The following is a 7,172-nucleotide window of genomic DNA, read 5'->3' as shown; positions in this document are numbered from 1 at the left end:
CGCAGTGTTAATTCTAGACATTTGGTTGCTTGGTCGAGTTCAGCAGGGTCTGACGGTGAGTTTATCAGCGTTGATAAATCTGGTAAGGTATTAATAAACCTCTGTGCAGTACTTGATGTAATTGTCCGTTTGTCTCTATAACGAGGGGGGTTGAGTTTATTGTGTCTGATACATATTTTAAAAGTGATGAGGAAATGATCTGAGATCATTTCAGATTGCGGAAGAGTAACTATATCTTCTATATTTAAACCGAAGGTCAGTACAAGATTGAACGTGTGACCACTTTCATGAGTAGGTCCTGTTATATGTTGGTTAACTCCAACTGAGTCTAATAAAGACAGGAATGCTGTTCTTAGTGAGTCTTCTAATTTATCACAGTGGATGTTAAAGTCGCCGACAATTAGGGCTTTATCCACAGATACAACTAAGTTGGAGACAAAAACTGTAAATTCACTAAGAAACTCAGAATAAGGTCCAGGAGGTCTGTAAATAATAATCAATGGAATGAATTTATGATTTTTATTTTGTGAGACTACATGAGTTATATTGGTATGTAGGATCTCAAAATAGTTTAATCCATGTCCGGGTTTTATGAGTAATACCGAGGTTATCCTTATAAATTACTGCAACGCCACCTCCTCTTCCAGTTAAGTGAGGTTGGTGTACATAGCTGTATCCAGGAGGACTAGACTCGTTTAATGCTACAAATTAGTTTTGTTTTAGCCAAGTTTCGGTCAGGCACAGTACATCAAACCCCTGATTGGTAATAATTTCATTGACAATGAGCGTTTTAGGTGTAAGGGATCTAACATTTAATAATCCTATTCTTATATTGGGGGTGCTGGTGGAACGTTCAGAGGGAATGATAGTAACGGGTAGTAAGTTGCTGAAACAGGCACCCCGTCCAGCCCATGGAACAGACACAGTGTCAGCATATTTATGAGTTTTTATGTTATTAATGTTTCTTTTATAATCTCTTGTTTTAATAGAGCGAGGTAAAGACACAGTGTCAATAGTGTACACGCTGGGTGGCGACTCTACGCAAATGGCTGACACTCAGTTTAGCCAGTCTGTCTGCTGCCTGGTCTCGGCTCTGGCGAGTCAGTTTTGTTTTTTGGTTCTAAGACTATGAGCTGCTATACTGGAGTACCTGCGGTTATTTTTTTCCAGCGCTTTTAAATTTGCGCGGATGTCGGGCGCTCTGGCTCCAGGAAAGCACAGGGTTTTATTCGCTGGTGCCGGTATCCTCACGTTTCTAACTATAAAGTCGCCAATGACTAGAGCCGGTGGACTGTAGGACTCCCCCTCGCTGAGGGGGGAGAAGCGGTTCTGAACGCGAACCGGTGTGTGGTGCCCAGGTGGTGGGGGAGCTTGGCGGGTCGCCACGGAAGCTTGCTTGCGTGATTTACGCTGAGCCGTCACCCAACTGCCCTGCTGTCCGGAGGGCACTACTGGTACCGGCGCAGGGGTAGACACACTCACCGGCTGACTGGGCTGGTGCGCGTCCGGAACTAGAAAAGAGTCAATTAAGACTTCTGTTTCCCTAATTAAATATACATTTCCGATGCGCTCCTCTAGCTCGGCTATTCTCTCCGTCATTTCCACTAGTCTCCTACACTTCCCACAGGTGAAATCCTCACTACTGACGGAGTTCGTCAAGCTGTACATTTCACACACTGCACATGGGATTAGCGAGGGGGCCATAACTTACGTTTTGGTGAATTTGCGTGATTAATTCAGAGGTAATTCAGGGAGTCTTTGGACGTAATACCAGCTCGCGCCAAACACACCAAACAGTGCAGGCCTGAAAATCAGCCTGACATTTGCCACTAGATTTTCTGGCCATCATTTTTGAAAATTTCACTTGACCTTTTTTTTTCTCTTTCTGAACATTTTGAAGATTTTCTGTTTATACCTTACAACTTCAAATAACAACTTGTCAAAACCACATGGTTATCTATCTAATTTCAAATTAAAGTTCCATTTGTCTTCTTTTGGCCAAACAAGATGTCCAATTCATCCCTTTTATTTCCCACATAAATATTACACAATTTATCTGATTTAATCAGTAGCGTGGATTGTCTTAGTCACTAAAACACTCAAATTATTCACTTGAACTCATAATAGCACATGAATAAAATTGTCTCCTGATTCCAGTAGGAATCTCACATCCAAACTCAGATTTGTGTTAGCATTTCTCCTGGCGTGCAGGGCAAGTAATAATCATTATAACACAAATTGTTTTCTTTGGTTCCCCTTTGGCCTGTTTTAAGAAGCCAAAAAGCAGATTTCAGAACATAGCAGCTTCACAGAAAGGACTTGGCTCCATCTCGCTCCCTGTGTCGGCCTGAGTGTCTTTCATAGACAAGGAGCTCCTCTGGTATCTCAGCAGGTATGTGGCACATAACTCCACTTGGCAGTTGCCCTGGTGACACAGCGCACATGTTGTGTCTGTCCAGAGGCATGGTGTTTTAAACAAAACTGCCTTGACATTTGAACAGCATAAACACACACGCAGACATGTCCTTACATAACGCCCCTACATCAAACACATTAAACACACATTAAACTCTTGCTGCAAAACAGACACTTCATGTTTTCTTTAAAAAAATTTAGCCATTTTCGTATTTTTTCTTTGGTGAATAGTGGACTGGATTTCTTTGACAGTGTTTCCCATAGACCATTCACCAAATCCCACATCGACTCAGGTCTCCTCCTCACAGAAACCCCCAGGAAAGCTGTGAATAAAAAAATGACAACTGAGAAAATCCAGAAAATATGACATTTTCTGCCCTGGTTCAAATGCACCTCTGATATGTAACTGATATTTTACATTTCACACCCATGTGTAATCAGCCGCTGAAATGTATGCAGTTTTAGTGGTATTATGGGTTGAATATTTATGATTGGGGGATCTTTGGTTTCCTCCCAGCATATAAAGGCATGCACAATAGGTAACTGGTGACTCTAAATTGGTTTGCACACAATTAACTGGGATTGGCTCTGCCACCCAAAACCCTAGAGTTGATTAAGCAGTTCTAGTAAATTTACATTTATTGCAATTAGCAGATGCTCTTGTCTAAAGCAACGTACATCGAAGCTTTGTAGTCCATACCTGATCTTCATACCTGTATAGCCAGACCTAAATCAACAACTGCTGTTTAACAGAGTCTATCAGTTACATTCCATCACAAGCAGAAGGTGAAAAGAACCTTACACTTACCTAAAATAGTTCAGTCTGGAGAATAAACATAACTCTTTGTTTATTTAACACGGGCTACAGGAAGCCAGTGCAAGTTTTTTGTAGCTGAGGTGTAGTCTGTGTATTTTAGAACTTGGAGAGGTTTTATATTGTATGCTGGGTGACGTGCGCACAGATTCCAAAAAGTGTCAGCAGAAATTGCGTCCTAGGCTTCTTGACCTTGATGGCTGGATTGTGGAAGAGATGGAAAAGCAAGCGAGTAGTCAATGCCCAAAATGCTGAGGGACCGGTTCCCAAGCACCAGGGAAGCAATGCCAGGGAACAGCCCTGGAGGAGGGCACGCGAGTTTGAATGTACAACCCCAAACGCAAAAAGGGGCTCTGTCCCAATTTGTATGGGCAATGGCAGAGGCTGTGTACGATCTTAAAGAAATTATCAGAAGTAGTGTACCGAGGGCGAACAGGACCTGGACAATGCACTGTTGTCATATATTGTGATCAGTTGGGACCCTACCGGGCCAGAGAACTGGTTGTCAACTTCGTACCATGCGTGTCACCCCCTCTGGCAGCGATGACAGTGGAGGCGGAAACAGGGAGTAGAAACGCAGCCGGCAGGAGGCGTCGCGCTCGAGCTGATTTGTCGGACTTGTACTGGACTAAATGAACATTGGTTGAACAATGGAGAAAGGTTCAAGGTTAAAAAAAAAAATGAAATGATGTAATTACTGTTGGGTGACTGTTAGATGGTTGCGGGGAAGGACCTTGGGATGGTGGGACAGCTGACCCTTGAACAGGGGCGATGTAACGTCGAGGAATTATGTGCGGTTCCCAGAATGCATTACGTGCCGAGTTTTAGTTAGGGACGCTAGATGTAGATTTACCCACCGTCTTGAAGGAGACATGTTGCGTTAATGGGCTTTGGGAGAAATGTGTCTTAGGCAATACAAGTGATTAGACTTAAACTGTGAGAGGTATGTGTGAGAGGAGAATAACAGGTTATTTTCTTTCTAGAAAGAACTGGTGAGGTCCTGCCCTGGCAATGGATTCCTTTTTTGATGTACAGAATTTCAGTTTTACTATGACTCAGCTTGAGGTACTAGGATGTCATCCAAGATGAAACATCAACCAGTCAGTTTGAGATGTAGGCTGAGACTTGTTGTTAATCAGGGGGAAATCAAAGGATAAACTGAATATCATCTGCATAACAATGATAAGAGAATCCACATAAGAGGATGGGTCCAAGGACTGAGGTATGCAGAATTCTAGTAGACCATCTTTGCAAGGCACACTGACATCTTTGACATTTACATTTGCAGCATTTATCAGACGCCCTTATCCAGAGCGATTTACAATCAGTAGTTACAGGGACAGTCCCCCCTGGAGCAACTCAGGGACACAATGGTAGTAAGTGGGATTTGAACCTGGGTCTTCTGGTTCATAGGCAAGTGTGTTACCCACTAGGCTACTACCACCCTCATGCCACCTGGTATGTTTGACACTGGAGATAAGATGCAAACCACATCCAGGCTGAATCTGCAATCCCAAGGTAATCCCAAGCAAATGAAATAAATGAGTGAAATCTGTGAGTCTTTGTAACACTATTTCTCTGTAGATCTGTTCTCACTAAGAGCGTGAATATTCAATGCCACAATATGAATTATATTCATTTGATGCACCGGCTTTGCATACATGTTATTTTCGGAAAAAAACAGAGTCTGTTTAAAGTGACGCATAGGAGATAATACTATGAGGAAAGGACTCTCATGTGTTGTGGCTTGGGAGTGTGCGGCTCAGGAATGCATTCATTATAAAACATGACCTGTGAAACATGACTGCTTAATAAAGTGATATTTCCTCTAGGCTAACATCACATAAGACACAGCAGGCTGCTTGCACTTCCCGGTAGGTTCATTAATGTAAATCAGACATTTTAATTGGGTCACAGTGATAAATGGAGGAGGAAATGTTATCAAGGGAGAAAAACAATGAGGAAATAATGCCACTGCCTTACAGATAAAATTAGTGTTTGTGGTATATGTGTTTGTGTCCATACTGGTAAACCTGGTACCATGGTATAAAAGTATGGTCTTAATTAACATTAAGACCAGTAGCAGTAGATTTAGTACTTAATGTATATCTGCATCATTTAATCTCATCAGTTGAATAACATGGAACTGATGTGTATTTACACTTTTTTTTTAGATAGGCACAGTATAATTATTTTATGAACAATATATACCTATTTCCTTCAAACAAACTCAGAACGGAATAGCAACCTTAAGTGGCCATGATAATGTCTGAAATGTCACCTCTTCACTTTGAAATAATGATTGTGCTTTTGGTGCTAATAGGATTAGTAGATTAGTTTGGTTATTATCTAGAAAATTAATAATCTGGAAATTGTGCATTAATGTCTCCTGATTTGTATTGTGTGATCCTATGAATTCATCTGGCTAGGTATATGTGTAGAGGAAAGCTCTATCTGTATCTTCTGCTCCACTGGCTGCAGAAAAAAAATGAATGGAGGTGTGTGTGGATGTAGATGGGTGTTGAGGCTTCTGTGAAGAAGGTGTAGGGGGTGGTGAAGAAAGGTGGAACAAAGAGGATTTGAAATGGGTGACACAGCTGACTGCCCCGAATTTAGTTGGTGACTATTTTATAGTCTCATAGCAAGCCCTATATGCTTCTGAACATTTCATTATTTTGCAGACCATGTTTTGATGAACCCAGGCACACACCACACTTAATAGTTCTGCTTACTAATGTTTCGCCCTGTTGACTCAGGTTTTCCCAACATGACTATCCATTAATAATCTAATACTTAAGCAGGTCAGGGTTGAAGGAAACCTAGAGTCCAAGCCATCTTCAGGCATCAGCCAGGAGCAGTCCAATGGAGAAAACACACAATCTAGCATGGTCAGTGAACCCAAGCAGAATCTTTTAAGACTGTGTCAGGAAACCTGAGCACCTGGAAGCCCAGATTCAATAGATCAACATAGAGACAGACAGACAGGCATAAAGTTTCTTTATCGTACCATATATGGTTTGGATTTGTGTTGCAGCAGAGGCACAGCTGATAAGCTGATATTAGAAATGATTCGAATAAATATCAGAAAATTCTGGAAACAAACACTGAAGCATTTCTTAAAAAAAAGATGAAGAAAAGCTGAAGAGGATGGGTCACAAAACAAGATAATGAACCACAAAATCTTCAATGGGATACCTCAACAGTTGAAGGTTTGACCAAATCTGATTCCTGATACTTTTGGCTCAGGTCCTATTTTGTGAGAAAATATTTAAGAAGTGTCTGAACTTTACATGAATGTCCTGAGGTGATCAAATAATTTCTGCTCATGTCCTGGTGATAATGACAAGGAAAGCAGGTAATACTTTTTGAGCCAAAGGCAGAAGGACTGCAGTGTGCATTGGGAGATCACCACGTTTCCATCAACTAATAACATTTAGTAAACAGTGATTCAGATTTTTAGATCAATAGCCCACAAATTCAAATCAAATTCAAATTTTATTTGTCACATGCATAGTCATACACGGTATGATATGCAGTGAAATGCTTTTTGCGACTACTACAGACCACAGTATTGCAAATGTTGCAAGTATACAATGAACCAATATGCAAATATTGCAAACATAACCAAATATTAAACTTTTACGTCTTTAACATAAAATATGTGTAACTGGTAGGGTGAAGGTGTGCAAATGAGTTAAAGACAATGTTTAAAGAAAAGAGAAAAAGAGCCATAAAAAAAAGAGCAGTAAAGTAAAAAGCTCAGTGATTTTGTGCAAAGTGATTTTGTGCAAAGTGATTGTGTGCAAAGTGAAATAACGATATTCCACCCCTATTACTGGACCATAATAAATCTGCTCATTAGAGATGGGAGACAAGAACATGTGTAGAGCACATCTCCCCTCTTTTGTTCAGCACTGAAGTATGGCTGGCAAACTTTGTTTTT

Source organism: Denticeps clupeoides, chromosome 5 (genome assembly GCF_900700375.1).
Source record: "Denticeps clupeoides chromosome 5, fDenClu1.1, whole genome shotgun sequence".
Lineage (NCBI taxonomy): Eukaryota > Metazoa > Chordata > Actinopteri > Clupeiformes > Denticipitidae > Denticeps > Denticeps clupeoides.
Note: the sequence above shows the minus strand (reverse complement) of the source record.